Raw genomic sequence first — 16,301 nt, 5'->3', positions numbered from 1 at the left:
ATTTATCTTAGGGTGAGGATTGTCTTTGGGAAAAACAGTGATTAGCCATTGTAGACAGATGTGACCCAAATCAGTAGTTCTCAAAATGAGTGTACATGAAGTATGAATAAAACCAATGGTTCTCAATAAAAAAACACAAGACCCAAATACAGAAGCTAGAATTATAAAACTCATAGAAGAAAACATAGGAGTAAACCTTTATGACTTTTAATTAGGCAATGGTACAACACCAAAAGCACAGGCAATAAAAGGAGAAATAAGTAAATTTAACTTTATCAAAATTAAAAACTTCTGTGCTCCAAAGGACACCATCAAGAAATGAAAACTGCTGGGCGCGGTGGCTCACGTCTGTAATCCCAGCACTTTGGGAGGCCAAAACAGGCAGATCACTTGAAGTCAGGAGTTCGAGACCAGCCTGGCCAACATGGTGAAACCCCATCTCTACTAAAAATATAAAAGTTAGCCAGGAATGGTGGCGGGCACCTTCAATCCCAGCTATTGGGAGGCTGAGACAGGAGAATTACTTGAACCCAGGAGCGAATGTTGCATTGAGCCAAGATGGTGCCACTACACTCCAGCCTGGGCACCAGAGCGGGACTATGTCTCAAAAAAAAAAAAAAAATTTAAAGACTGGGTGCAGTGGCTCACGCCTATAATCCCAGCACTTTGGGAGGCCGAGGCTGGTGGATCACAAGGTCAGGAGTTCAAGACCAGCCTGGCCAAGATGGTGAAACCCCCATCTCTACTAAAAATACAAAAGTTAGCCAGTCACAGTGGCAGGCACCTGTAATGCCAGCTACTTGGGAGGCTGAGGTGGGAGAATCACTTGAACCCAGTGGGTGGAGGTTGCAGTGAACCGAGATCATGCCACTGTACTGCAGCCTGGGCAACAGAGTGAGACTCCATCTCAAAGAAAAAAACAAAAACTGGCCCAGGCCTGTAATCCCAGCACTTTGGGAGGCTGAGATGGGAGGATTACTTGAGCCCAGGAGTTCAAGACCAGCCTGAGCAACATGATAAGACCCCATCTCTACAAAAAAATTTAAAAAAAAAAAAAAAAAGGCCAGGCACAGTGGTTCACACCTGTAATCCCAACACTTTGAGAGACCAAGGCAGGTGGATTGCTTGAGCTCAGGATTTGGAGACCAGCCTGGGAAACATGGTGAATCTCCGTCTCTACAAAAAAAAAACAAAAATACAAAAATGAGCCAGGCATGATGGCGTGCACCTGTAGTCCCAGCTACTCGGGAGACTGAGGTGGGAGGACTGCTTGAGCCTAGGAGGCAGAGGTTTCAGTGAGCCAAGATCATGTCACTTCACTCCAGCCTGGGCAACAGAGTGAGACCCTCTCAAAAAAAAAAACCCCCACAGAATGGGAGAAAATTATCTACAAATCGTATATTTAAGTAGGGACTTATCCAGAATGTTTAAAGAATTCTTACAACTCAGTAATAAAAAGACAGTAATAAAAGACAAATACCCAGATGGGGAAAGGATTTGAATAGACATATCACCAAAGAAGATACACAAATGGCCAATAAGCATGTAAAAAGATGCTTGACATTATTAGTTATTAGGGAGATGCATATCAAAACCACAATGAGATACCATTTCAAACTCAGTAGGATAGCTATGATAAAAGACTGACAGTAGGCCAGGCGCTGTGGCTCATGCCTGTAATCCCAGCACTTTGGGAGGCCAAGGTGGGCGGATCACGAGGTCAGGAGATCGAGAGCATCCTGGCTAACATGGGGAAACCCCATCTGTACTAAAAATACAAAAAATTAGCCAGGCGTGGTGGGTGCCTGTAGTCCCAGCTACTCGGGAGGCCAAGGCAGGAGAATGGCATGAACCCGGGAGGCGGAGCTTGCAGTGAGCCGAGGTCACACCACTGCACCCCAGCCTGGGTGACAGAGCAAGACTCCGTCTCAAAAAAAAAAAAAAAAGAACAGCCTGGCCAACATGTTGAAACCTCGTCTCTGCTAAAAATACAAAAATTAGCTAGGCATGGTAGCACACGCCTGTAATCCCAGCTACTAGGGAGGCTGAGGCAGGAGAATTGCTTGAACCCAGGGGGCGGAGGTTTCAGTGAGCCGAGATCACGCCACTACACTCCAGCTTGGGCGACAGAGTGAGACTCCGTCTCAAAAAACAAAAATAATAAAAAAACTGACAGTGACAAATGTTGACAAGGAAGTGGAGAAATTAGAGCTTTTATACATGGCAGGTGGGAACATAAAATACTGTATCTACTTTGGAAAACAGGTTGGTATTTCATCAAGGTGTTAAACAGAGTTGACTTATGACCCACCAACTCAACACCTAGCTATATATCTGAGAGAAATGTAAACATATGTCCACACAAAAATTTATGCACAGATATTCATAGCTCATTCATAAAACCAGGAAGTGGAAATAACCCAAATGAATGGATAAACAAGATATGGTATACCTACAATGGAATATAACTGGACAATAAAAAAAATGAAGTATTGATCCATGCTACAACACAGATAAACCTTGAAGACATTGTGCTAAATGAAATAAGCCAGTCACAAAAGACCACATGCTATATAATTCCATTTATATGAAATGTCCATAGGTGGGCATGGTGGCTCACGCCTGTAATCCCAGCACTTTGAGAAACTGAGGCGGGAGGATTGCTTGAGCCCCGAAGTTTGATACCAACCTGAGCAACATAGGGAGACTCTGTCTCTATAAAAAAGTAAAACATGGCCGGACACGGTGGCTCACGCCTATAATCCCAGCACTTTGGGAGGCCATGGTGGGTGCATCACCTGAGGTCAGGAGTTCGAGAACAGCCTGGTCAACATGGCAAAACCCCATCTCTACTAAAAATACAAAAATTAGCCGGGTATAGTGGCATGTACCTGTAATCCCCGCTACTCAGGAGACTGAGGCAGGAGAATCACTTTGAACCCAGGAGGTGGAGGTGCAGTCAGCAAGACTACACCACTGCACTCCAGCCTGGGCAACAGAGCAAGACTCCGCCTCAAAAAGAGAAAAAAAAGTAAAACATTAGCCAGGCGTGGTGGCAGGCACCTGTGGTCCTAGCTACTCAGGAGGATGAGACAGGAGGATCACTTTGAGCCTAGGAGGTCGAGGCTGCAGTGAGCCATGTTTGTGGCCACTGCCCTCCAACCTGGGTGACAGTGAGACTCTTCCTCAAAAAATATTTAAAAAGAAATGTCCAGAAGAGTCAAATTTATAGAGGCAGAAAGTAGATTAGTGCTTGCCTAGGGCTGGGGGTGGTGACTGGGGGAGTAGGGAATGGGAAATGACTGCCAATAGGTATGGAGTTTCGGCTGGGTGCAGTGGCTCACGCCTGTAATCCCAGCACTTTGGGAGGCCGAGGCAGGTGGATCACCTGAGGTCAGGAGTGCGAGACCAGCCTGACCAACATGCTGAAACACCGTCTCTACTAAAATACAAAAAATTAGCCAGCCGTGGTGGTGCATGCCTGTAGTCCCAGCTACTTGGGAGGCTGAGGCAGGAGAATCACTTGAACCCAGGAGGCGGAGGTTGCAGTGAGCCAAGATTGCACCATTGCACTCCGGCCTGGGCAGCAAAAGTGAAACTCTGTCATAGATAAATAAATAAATAAGTACAGAGTTTCTTTCAGGGGAGATGAAAATGTTCTAAAATTATCTTGTGATACTGGGTGCAGTGGCTCACGCCTGTAATCCTAGCACTTTGGAAGGCTGAGGTGGGCAGATCACTTGAGGTCACGAGTTCAAGACCAGCCTGGCAAAGATGGTGAAACCCCATCTCTACTAAAAAAAAAAAAAAAAAAAATTAGCCAGGTGTGGTGGCACACACCTGTACTCCCAGCCACCTGTGAAGCTGAAGCAAGAGAATGTATTGAACCCAGGAGGAGGAGGCTGCAGTAAGCTGGGATCGAGCCTCTGCACTCCAGCCTGGGTGACAGAGTGAGACTCCATCTAAGAGAAAAAAAAAAAAAAAAGCCACTTGTGGTGGCTCACACCTGTAATCCCAGCACTTTGGGAGGCCAAGATGGGCGTTAACACTGGAGGTCAGAAGTTCCAGACCAGCCTGGCCAACATGGTGAAACCCTGTCTCTATTAAAAATACAACAATTAGCTGGGTGCGGTGGTTCACACTTGTAATCCCAAAGTGGTGGATCACGAGGTCGGGGATCGAGACCATCCTGGCCAGCATGGTGAAACCCTGTCTCTACTAAAAATACAGTATTAGCTGGGCGTAGTGGCAGGTGCCTGTAATCCCAGCTATTCAGGAGGCTGAGGCAGGAGAATCACTTGAACCCGGGAGGTGGAGTTTGCAGTGAGCCAAGATCATGCCACTGCACTCCAGCCTGGGCAACAAGAGTGAGACTCCATCTCAAAAAAAAAAAAGTAAAAAAGTAAATAGATTGTGATGATGGTTTTACTACTCTGAATATACTAAAAACCCACTGAACTGTATACATATATATATAAAACGTACTTTAAATGAGTGAATTTTATGCTATGTGTACTATATCTCAATATTTTTTATTTTTTAGGGACCAGGTCTCACTGTGTTGCCCAGGCTAGAGTGCACTGGCTATTCACAGGGGCATTTGTAATGCACTACAGCCTCAAATTCTTGGCCTCAAGTGATCCTCCCATCTGAGCCTCTCAAGTAGCTGGGACTATGGGTGTGTGCCACTGCATCCAACTTATATCTTGGTATCTTAAAAAAAATTAGTAAGCACTGGGCACAGTGGCTCACACTTGTAATCCCAGCACTTTGGGAGGCCGAGGGGGGCGGATCACCTGAGGTCGGGAGTTCAAGAACAACAGCCTGACCAACATGGAGAAACGCCGTCTCTACTAAAAATACAAAATTAGCTAGGTGTGGTGGCGCATGCCTGTGATCCCAGTTACTTGGGAGGCTGAGGCAGGAGAATCGCTTCAACCCAGGAGGTGGAGGTTGTGGTGAGCTGAGATCGCACTATTTGCACTGCAGTCTGGGCAACAGGAGCAAAACCTCGTCTCAAAAAAAAAAAAAAAAAAAAAAATTAGTAAGCATCAGAATCACTTGGGAGATGTATTTTTTATTTTATTTACTTTTATTTTTTATAGAGATGGGATCTTGCTATGTTGCCCAGGCTGGTCTTGAATGCCTGGGCTCAAGTGATCCTCCTGCCTCAGTCTCCTAAAGTGCTGAGATTACTGGCATGACCAGCCTAGATTTTTGAAGTGTAAATTTTCTACTTCTGACCTAGAGACTAGGCCTGGTGTGGAGCCGAGCCCAGGAATCTACATTCTTAATCTCTCCAGGTAATTCTTTTTTTTTTTTTTTTTCTGAGACGGAGTTTCTCTCTTGTTGCCCAGGCTGGAGTACAATGGCACGATCTCGGCTCACCTCAACCTCCGCCTCCCAGGTTCAAGTGATTCTCCTACCTCAGCCTCCCTAGTAGCTGGGATTATAGGTGTGAGCCACCGCGCCCGGCCCTCTCCAGGTAATTCTAATGTTTGTGATTCAGAAGCCATACCTTGAAAAAAATAATAATAATAACCCTGAAGGCATAGGTATCCAGTAGCTTTTACAACAAAAAGATTAATATAATAATGATAGCTAGCAAATATTGAGTGCTTACTAGGTGCTAAGTACTATTTTAAGTGCTTTACATATATTATCTCATTTAGTACATGTACCATTACAAGTGCTATTATTTCTCCATCACCAATGAGGAAACAGAGGCAGAAAGAGGTTTAATTTGCCTAAGGTCACATGGCTAGTAAATGGCAGAACCAGGATCTGTCTGTTAGTTCTAGATACTGTGGTTAAGCTGCTCTGCCTGAGAAAATGAGAAGAATTTGGGTTGGGTTGGGTTGGGTTGGGTTGGGTTGGGTTGGATTGGGTTGGGTTGAGTTGGGTTGAGTTGGATTGGGTTGGGTTGGGTTGGGTTGAGTTGGATTGGGTTGCTTTGTTGTTGTAGCTGAGCAGGAAGGGTAGGGAATAGAAAGGAAGGAAATAATAAAGGAGCAAGCTTAGTGTTGTTGTTTGTTTTGTTTGTTTTGTTTTGTTTTTCCTGAGACACCAGAGATTCCATGTGATATGTGGGTTACCTAGAGAGGAAGAAATTGAAGCACTAAGATACTAAGTAACCACTGGAATAAGTGAATTGCAATCAGTTTTTAATGACCTTGCATCTTTCCATTCAAGAATCAGCATTCTTGGAAAAAGCACGAGATTGATTAAGATTAGGTCTTGTGCCTAATCTTAATCAGCCAGAAAAATCTGTGAGAAATCAGATGATGAATTTACCATATTTGCCTGAGGACAGCGCACCCTAAAGGCAATTGGGTGAAGTCAGTTCGAGGAAGGCAAAAGGGTACAGTCCTGGCCGGGCGCGGTGGCTCAAGCCTGTAATCCCAGCACTTTGGGAGGCCGAGGCGGGCGGATCACGAGGTCAGGAGATCGAGACTATCCTGGCTAACCCAGTGAAACTCCGTCTCTACTAAAAAATACAAAAAACTAGCCGGGCGAGGTGGCGGGCGCCTGTAGTCCCGGCTACTCGGGAGGCTGAGGCAGGAGAATGGCGGGAACCCGGGAGGCGGAGCTTGCAGTGAGCTGAGATCCGGCCACTGCACTCCAGCCCGGGTGACAGAGCGAGACTCCGTCTCAAAAAAAAAAAAAAGGGTACAGTCCTGTGCTGCATAAAGATGTTTTGGTCAACAATGGACTGCATCTACCACAGTGGTCCCCTAAGATTATAGTGGAGTTGAAAAATTCCTCTTGCCTAGTGATGTTGTAGCCATCATAACATGGCTTAATGCATTACCTTTTCTATGTTTCCATATGTTTAGATACACAAATACTTACCACTGTGTTACATTTGCCTGTAGTATCCAGTAAAGTAACATGCTGTACAGGTTTGTGGCCTGCAAGCAATAGACTATACCATATAGCTTAGGTGTGTAGTAGGCTTTACCATCTAGGTTTGTGAACCCGCTAATAATAATAGTGATGAGTAAGATAGACCCAGCCCCCACTGTACTGTAGTTTATAGTCTAGCAGGGAGTCATACAAAATAGAAGTAAGCAAACAAAATAATTAGGGATTGTGACCACACCACAATAAGTAGGGATTGTGAGGGCAGACTACCAGGAAGAATGATAATGAATAATGGAGGACCTACTGTAGATTGGATGGTCGAGAAAAGCCTGTCTGAAGATGTGATATTTCAGCTGACGCCCAAAGGATGGGAAGGAACCATTGATGTAAAGAGTTGGAAGTGGTATGTACCGGAAGGACGGGATGGAGGTTACAAACAGCTTGCAATGAGGGAGGCCAATGTAGTCGGAGTGATATGAGCAAGAGGTGAGACTGGAGAAGCAGGCAAGGGCCAGATGGCCTTGAAGGACCATGGTACTAAGTTGGATTTTTATTCTAAGAGAAATGGGAAGTGCACGGAAGAGTTTCAAGTTGAGTTGGAACATAATCATCATTTCAAGTTTAAAAATATGCCTCTGGCCAGGCATGGTGGCTCAAGCCTGTAATCCCAGCGCTTTGGGAGGCCGAGACGGGCGGATCACGAGGTCAGGAGATCGAGACCATCCTGGTTAACACGGTGAAACCCCGTCTCTACTAAAAAAAATACAAAAAACTAGCCGGCCGAGGTGGCGGACGCCTGTAGTCCCAGCTACTTGGGAGGCTGAGGCAGGAGAATGGCGTGAACCCGGGAGGCAGAGCTTGCAGTGAGCTGAGATCCGGCCACTGCACTCCAGCCTGGGTGACAGCGCGAGACTCCGTCTCAAAAAAAAAAAAAAAAAAAAAAAAAAAAAGAGCGAAACTGTCTCAAAAGAAAAAGAAAGAAAAGAAAATATGCCTCTAAGGCTGGGCATGGTGGTTCATGTCTGTAATCCCAGCATTTTTGGAGGCAGAGGCAGGAGGATTGCTTCAGCCCAGGAGTTTGAGACCAGCCTGGCCAACATGTCAAGACCACGTCTCTACAAAAAAAAAAAAAAAAAAAATTAGCCAGGTGTGATGGTGCACACCTGTGGTCCCAGCTACTTGGGAGGCTTAAGTGGGAGGTGGGAGGATCACGTGAGCCTGGAGGGTCAAGGCTGCAGTGAGCCATGATCGTGCCACACTGTACACCGGCCTGGGTGACAGAGTGAGACCCTGTCTCAGAAAAAAAAAAAAAAAAAAAGACACAGCAAAGGCCTGATCTGTGTGACTGCGGATTTTTTACCAGAAGATAATAAACTATATAAAAATTTAAAAACAAACAGTAACAACCACGTGGGTGAGTGTGGAAATCAGTAGCATGTACAAAAAGGTCTTTAAAGGCTTCTTTAAGATCGCAAAAGTAGAAAGCGCCTGATCCAGTTCATTGTACAGATTGGGAAAAATAAAGCCCAGAGGAGCAGTGCCAGGCCCAGGATCACACAGCAAGTCAATAGTGGCACTTGGCCCAGAAACCAGGGTTCTCACTATCGGCCTTCTATACTAACGGCCTCCTGGTCCTGCGCTGGGGTCTCCCACGAGGCCCACTGGGAGACCTATATACCAGTTCCTCAATCTGAGACCCAAGTATTGCAAGGGCCCAAAAGAAGGATTTGGATTTACATAATGCCCTGAGGACAGATTTCTGAAACCCTTCCTTCCTGTCCCCTACTCACAAATACCCATGATTGTGAAAGCTATCCTGTAGCAACAAGACCAAGATGTAAACTTGGCCTAAAACTGGAAAGTTGTAGATAGGCTCTTGCACCTCCAACTTTCTTTCTCTGAATCCCTCTCACTCCCCAGGAGCCACACTCCCTACAACTGTGCATCCAGGCCTCTTATCCCCTTCCCCCAAATATACACACATTTCCCTGCTCTGAGAAAGGAGATAGGTGTAGTGGACTTTGCTTGTTGCTTCCTGGTATCCATTCGCCCTTTCCCTGACATCCATTAGAAACTCAAAGATGGCTGGGTACAATGGCTCACCCCTGTAATCCCAGCACTTTGGGAGGCTGAGATGGGTGGATCATAAGGTCAAGAGATGGAGACCATCCTGGCCAACATGGTGAAACCCCATCTCTACTAAAAATACAAAAATTATCTGGGTGTGGTGGCATGTGCCTGTAGTCCCAGCTACTGGGAGGCTGAGGCAGGAGAATTGCTTGAATCCAGGAGGTGGAGGTTGCAGTGGGCTGAGATTGTGCCACTGCACTCCAGCCTGGCGACAGTGAGACTCCGTTTCAAAAAAAAAAAAAAAAGATTTGCTGAATGAATGAATGAATGCACGAATGAATGAATGAATGATGAATGAATGAATATCTCTAATTCCCTTCTTTTTTTTTTTTTTTTTTTTGAGACGGAGTCTCGCTCTGTCCCCCTGGCTGGAGTGCAGTGGCGCGATCTCGGCTCACTGCAAGCTCCGCCTCCCGGGTTCCTGCCATTCTCCTGCCTCAGCCTCCCAAGTAGCTGGGACTACAGGCACCCGCCACTGCGCTGGGCTAATTTTTTGTATTTTTAGTAGAGACGGGGTTTCACTGTGGTCTCGATCTCCTGACCTTGTGATCCGCCCGCCTCGGCCTCCCAAAGTGCTGGGATTACAGGCGTGAGCCACCGCGCCCGGCTCTAATTCCTTTCTTAAAACTCTTCACTGGCTTTCCATTGCACTTAATTTAAGAATCATAATTCTGGCCGGGCGCGGTGGCTCAAGCCTGTAATCCCAGCACTTTGGGAGGCCGAGACGGGCGGATCACGAGGTCAAGAGATCGAGACCATCCTGGCGAACACGGTGAAACCCCGTCTCTACTAAAAAAATACAAAAAACTAGCCGGGCAAGGTGGCGGGCGCCTGTAGTCCCAGCTACACAGGAGGCTGAGGCAGGAGAATGGCGTAAACCCGGGAGGCGGAGCTTGCAGTGAGCTGAGATCCGGCCACTGTGCTCCAAAAAAAAAAAAAAAGAATCATAATTCTGCCGGGTGCAGTGGCTCACGCCTGTAATCCCAGCACTTTGGGAGCTCAAGGCAGGAGGATCACTTGAGTCCAGCAGTTGGAGGCCATCCAGGGCAACATGGCAAAACCCTCTCTTTACGAAAAATACAAAAATTAGCCGAGTGTGGTGGTGCACACCTGTAGTCCCAGCTTCCTGGGAGGCTGAGGCAGGAGGATGGCTGGAGTCTGAGAGGTGGAAGTTGCAGTGAGCTGTAATAGTGCCACTGCACTTCAGCCTGGGACCAAAATGTGTTTGTTTGTTTGTTTTCTGTTTTTGAGACAGTCTTGCTCTGTCGCCCAGGGTGGCGTGCAGTGGCACGATCAGAGCTCACTGCACCCTTGACCTCCCAGGCTCAAAGAATCAAAATTCTTAAGCTGGCCTGCCTGCAAGGCCAAGCATCATCTGACCTGCCTAATTCTCTTGCCTCATCCTCCGCTGTGCTGTCCATTTGCATCTGAGAAAATAAATGATCAGTGATGATTCCCTTGGTACATTCTAGTTTTTACACCCCACCCTCCACCCCAGCAGCACTTATCCTCAACTGGCAAAGTTCTACTTATTCTTCAACACCCATTCCTTTTTTTTTTTTTTTTTTTTTGAGACGGAGTTTCACTCTTGTCACCCAGGCTGGAGTGCAGTGGCGTGATCTCGGCTCACTGCAACCTCCTCCACCTCCTGGGTTCAAGCGATTCTCCTGCCTCAGCCTCCGAGTAGCTGGGATTACAAGTGTGTGCCACCACACCTGGCTAATTTTTGTATTTTTAGTAGCAATGGGGTTTCACCATGTTGGCCAGGCTGGCAAGACCCATTCCTTTTTTTAAAAAATTCAATTCATTATTTTACATGATATAGAGATGAAATGATATAGACATGAAATAGCTCTTGCTATTTTGACCAGGTTGGTCTAGAACTCCTGTCCTCAAGCAATCCTTCTGCCTTGGCCTCCCAAAGAACTGGGATTATAGGTATGAGCCACCACACCTGGCCTCAAGACCCATTTTAAAATTATATGTATATAGATATCATGTATTATTTTACAAAAGACCCCTTTTTTTTCTCTCTCTCTCTCTTTAGAGGCAATCTCACTCTGTCGCCCAGACTGGAGTACAGTGGGGCAATCTTGGCCCACTGCAACCTCCGCCTCCTGGGCTCTAGTGATTCTTCCACCTCAGCCTCCGGAGTAACTGGGACTACAGGTGTGCAGCACCACACCCGGCTAATTTTTGTATTTTTAGTAGAGATGGGATTTCACATGTTGGCCAGGCTAGTCTTGAACTCCTGATCTCAGGTGATCTGCCTGCCTTGGCCTCCCAAAGTGCTGGGATTAAAGGCGTGAGCCACGGCGCCCCGCCAAAAGACCCATTCTTAAAGTTTCTTTCTCCACTTTGGGAGGCCGAGACGGGCGGATCACGAGGTCAGGAGATCGAGACCATCCTGGCTAACACGGTGAAACCCCGTCTCTACTAAAAAATACAAAAAACTAGCCGGGTGAGGTGGCGGGCGCCTGTAGTCCCAGCTACTCGGGAGGCTGAGGCAGGAGAATGGCGTAAACCTGGGAGGCGGAGCTTGCAGTGAGCTGAGATCCGGCCGCTGCACTCCAGCCTGGGTGACAGAGCGAGACTCCGTCTCAAAAAAAAAAAAAAAAAAAAAAAAAAAAAAAAAAAGTTTCTTTCTCTATGGATACTTTTCTTTTCTTTTCTTTTCTTTTTATTTGAGACGGAGTTTTGTTCTTGTTGCCCAGGCTGGAGTGCAATGACACGATCTTGGCTCACCGCAATCTCCGTCTCCAGGTTCAAGCGATTCTCCTGCCTCAGCCTCCTGAGTACCTGGGATTACAGGTATGCGCCACCATGCCCTGCTAATTTTGTATTTTTATTAGAGACAGGGCTTCTCCATGTTGGTTAGGCTGGTCCTGACCTCAGGTGATGCGCCCGCCTCGGCTTCCCAAAGTACTGGGATTACAGGTGTGAGCCACTGCGCCCGGCCTCTATGGAGACTTTTATTCCATCAGGTAATCAGTTATTTCTTTTTTTTTTTTTTTTGAGACGGAGTCTCGCTTTGTCGCCCAGGCTGGAGTGCAGTGGCGCGATCTCAGCTCACTGCAAGCTCCGCCTTTCCGGTCCACGCCATTCTCCTGCCTCAGCCTCGGAGTAGCTGGGACTGCAGGCGCCCGCCACCACGCCCGGCTAGTTTTTTTGTTTTTGTTTTTTTTTTTTGTATTTTTAGTAGAGAACGGGGTTTCACCGTGTTAGCCAGGATGATCTCGATCTCCCGACCTCGTGATCCGCCCGCCTCGACCTCCCAAAGTGCTGGGATTACAGGCGTGAGCCACCGCGCCCGGCCGTATTCAGCTGTTTCTTTATGCTCCCAAAGCACTTAGTAGCTGCGTCTACCTGCGCTTCATGATGGCTATCTGATACTTCTGTTATCTGAAGTTGGTGGGAGTCTGGTTTTTCTCTTCATTGTGTCTACTGAAACTTCCTCATGGTGAATTGTTTTCTTGTATATTTTATAAATTTAGATTATAAGCTAATGTTTGGAAAGTATCGATCCACCCCAGAGCTAGGAGGCTGCTGGCCCCCAACAGGTATTCATCCTCTTAGCCCCATACAAGGACACCTGCTTAGCACGTCCGCTTTATTGGCTTCAGGGGTCTTCAATAACCTGAGCTCACCACACCCTGTTAGAAGGTAATTGAAAGCATATACTTGGCTGGGCACGGTGGCTCACGCCTGTAATCCCAGCACTTTGGGAGGCCAAGGCGGGTGGATCACTTGAGGTCAGGAGACCAAGATCAGGCTCAGGGCTTAGACATCCCAATGGTAACTGAGACTTTGAGCTTTGACTCAGAGGAAGCACACGAGCCAGTTCCAGATAACACCCTAAGGCTCATCTTAGGGTGGAAGTCTAAAGTGGTAAAGCATTTTGGGAGAGTAATTTGACAGCATCTGTTCAATTTGAAATGTACACACCTATCAATCTTGCAATTCACTTCTCTGAAACTATTCTGTATATCCAAGATTAGTCACTGTAGCATTATTTGTGGCAGCAAGCATGGTGAAGCCCTGTCTCTACTGAAAATACAAAAATTAGCTGGGCCTGGTGGCAGCTTGCAATCCTAGCTACTAGGGAGGCTGAGGCATGAGAATCACTTGAACCCAGGAGGCAGAGGTTGCAGTGAGCTGAGATCGCACCACTGCACTCCAGCCTGGGCGACAGAGCGAGACTCTGTCTCAAAAGAAAAGAAATAAAATGAAAAGCAAGCATATATTCCAAGCATTATCTATTACAGTTGGCTTAGTCATTTACTTCACACTCCTACGGGCCTCAGAATACTTTGCGACAATCTTTACTATTTCCGACAGAGTGTACAGCTCAACATTCTTTATAGCCACAGGGTTTCATAGACTTCACATCATCATTGGCTCAACTTCCCTGCTGCCTTCTATGCCAACTACAATTTCACTTTATATCTAATCACTGTTTTGGATTTGAAGCTGCTGCTTGATACTGACATTTTGTAGATGTAGTATGGCTATGCCTGTACGTTTCTGCCTATTGATGAAGATCATGTTCTTTTAGTATTAAACAGTACAGTTGACTTCCAATCAATTAGTTTATATATAGGAATCCTGTGTAGCCTGCAATGGGGTTGTGGGGGGCAAGGCAGAAGTGGCCACTCCAGAGACGATTTACATGTATTTCTTCCAGGCATCTGAGAGATCATTTCAGAGTGGGTCTCTTTTTATATTAATTTCTCAGCTTTGAGATTCCCAGCCATGCAGGTGATGCAAATGTGAACGCCAGACTCATGGAGGGTAGGCATGTGGTTTCAAATTCTCAGGAGATCGTTTTTCCCTCCTGCCCAAAGACCAGGTCAAGATGGACGCATCCTTTTTGTCTCCCTTCGGTAGTAGGTGTTTGTTTTTCCCCTAGTTTGTTCTTTCACCGTGGGTGTAGCCCTTCGAGGGTCCTAGATTTATCAAGGGTCTCAGCTGCAACCTCTAATTTCATGTAAGCCCAAAACTTCAATGCCCCAAATGTTTGTTTAAAAACCCAAGCTATTGCAGATTCGATTGTGCATGTTAAAGGATGTTCGTTGTTTTTATTTCCAGCATCTCCTTAGGTTGTGTAGCAGGAACTTCCCGATATTGTCAGAAAAGGAAATCCAACTCAGTATTTAGTACAGCTGTCTGTTTACTTGTCTATTTTCTCCATGAGTGTCAAGCTCTGGGAGGCCAGGAACTAAGGCTGACTCATCTCTGGGACAAAACACCAGGCCCAAGATCTGTCACAAAGTAAATGCTCAGTGCATTTGTTGATACTGAACCTCCACTTGGATGCTTCTAATGATGGGGAGCTCACTTTCTCCCAAGGTGGCCTCTTTCCTTTAGAGAGGGTGTGTGTTACCTGAGTGACCACCTGGTTAATGGGGGACAGCTTGCCCCTCATTTATGTACAACCTTCCCAACACTCAGCTTGTCCATCCAGATTCTGCAGAGGGGGGCTCAGGGCTTAGACAACCCAATGGTAACTGAGACTTTGAGCTTTGACTCAGAGGGAAGCACATGGGCCAGTTCCAGATGACACCCTAAGGCTCATCTTAGGGTGGAAGTCTAAAGTGGTAAAGCATTTTGGGAGAGTAATTTGACAGCATCTGTTCAATTTGAAATGTACATACCTATCAATCTTGCAATTCACTTCTCTGAAACTATTCTATATAGCCAAGGATAGTCACTGTAGCATTATTTGTGGCAGCAAACAATTGAAAACCGCCCAAATGTCTGTCAATAAGAGTAACTAAATAAATTCTCTGTAGTCAAGTCATACAGTGGAAAACTGTGAGGCTTTTGTTTTTGTTTTTTTGAGACAGGGTCTCACTCTGTCGCCCAGACTAGACTGCAGTGGTGCCATCACGGCTCAATGCAGCCTCAACCTTCTGGGCTCAAGGGATCTTCCCACCTTAGCATTCCAAGTAGCTGGGACTACAGGTGCACACTACCACACTTGGCTAATTATTTTTCATTTTTATTTTTGTAGAGACGAGGTCTCACTATATTGCCCAGGCTGGTCTCAAACTCCTGGGCTCAAGAGATCCTCTAACCTAGACCTCGCAAAGTGTTGGGATTACATGCATGAGCCACCACACCCGGCCTATTTTTTTTTTTTTTTTTTGAGATGGAGTCTCGCTCTTGTCACCCCGGCTGGAGTGCAGTGGCGCGATCCCGGCTCACTGCAACCTCAGCCTCCCAGGTTCAAGCAATTCTCCTGCCTCAGCCTCCTGAGTAGCTGGGATTGCAGGCGCCTGCCACCAAGCTCAGCTAATTTTTGTACTTTTAGTAGAGACAGGGTTTCGCCATGTTGGCCAGGTTGGTCTCAAGCTCCTGACCTCAGGTGATCCGCCTGCCTCGGCCTCCCAAAGTGCTGGGATTACAGGTGTGAGTCACTGCGCCCAGCATGTTTTTCGTTTTTGTTTTTGTTTTTTTTTAATAAGGTAGATCTATGTATATTGACATAAGTAGAGTTCCAAGACATGTTACTGTGAGTCTGTAAGACAGAGTGTATAATATCAAGAAAACAGGCAAACCTAAAAGCAGTGTAAATTGGTACCTCATGTAGGCTATTTAGTAATATCAGTCATTTTTTTTTTTTTTTTTTTTTTGAGATGGAGTCTTGCTCTGTCACCCAGGCTGGAATGCAGTGGCGTGATCTCGACTCACTTTAACCTCCACTCTTGGGTTCAAGCGATTCTCCTGCCTCAGCCTCCCGAGTAGCTGGGAATATGGGCATGCACCACCACAGCCAGCTAATTTTTGTTTTTTTTTAGACAGAGTCTTGCTCTGTCGCCCAGGCTGGAGTGCAGTGGCCGGATCTCAGCTCACTGCAAGCTCCGCCTCCCGGGTTTACGCCATTCTCCTGCCTCAGCCTCCTGAGTAGCTGGGACTACAGGTGCCCGCCACTGCCCCGGCTAGTTTTTTTGTATTTTTTTTAAGTAGAGACGGGGTTTCACCATGTTAGCCAGGATGGTCTCAATCTCCTGACCTCGTGATCTGCCCGTCTCGGCCTCCCAAAGTGCTGGGATTACAGGCTTGAGCCACCGCGCCCAGCCTAATTTTTGTATTTTTAATAGAGACAGGGTTTCGCCATGTTGGCTAGGCTGGTCACAAACTCCTGACCTCAGGTGATCCACCTGCCTCGGCCTCCCAAAGTGCTGGGATTACAGGTGAGTCACCATGCCTGGCCTAAGTCAACTTTTAAAATGCTCTTTAAACTTTTAAAATAACCTCAACTGACTAATCCCCACTAATAGATATTTATATTACAAATAAATATG

The 16,301-nt window shown here is 46.5% G+C and overlaps 1 protein-coding gene across 2 annotated transcripts in view; it reads left to right on the top strand.

The window, feature by feature from the left end:
* LOC105496244 (tumor protein p53 inducible nuclear protein 2) overlaps nucleotides 1–16,301 on the top strand; it is a 41,170-nt gene that overhangs the window by 4,315 nt on the left and 20,554 nt on the right. For both annotated transcript variants that reach the window (XM_071079479.1, XM_011766455.3), the window contains exon 2: nucleotides 5,358–5,485. The gene's annotated coding sequence lies outside the window, so the exon portion shown is untranslated. The remainder of the gene's footprint in view (nucleotides 1–5,357; nucleotides 5,486–16,301) is intronic.

Source organism: Macaca nemestrina, chromosome 15 (genome assembly GCF_043159975.1).
Source record: "Macaca nemestrina isolate mMacNem1 chromosome 15, mMacNem.hap1, whole genome shotgun sequence".
Lineage (NCBI taxonomy): Eukaryota > Metazoa > Chordata > Mammalia > Primates > Cercopithecidae > Macaca > Macaca nemestrina.
The sequence above is the reverse complement of the archived record's forward strand: the minus strand, read 5'-3'. Positions and strand labels throughout refer to the sequence as shown.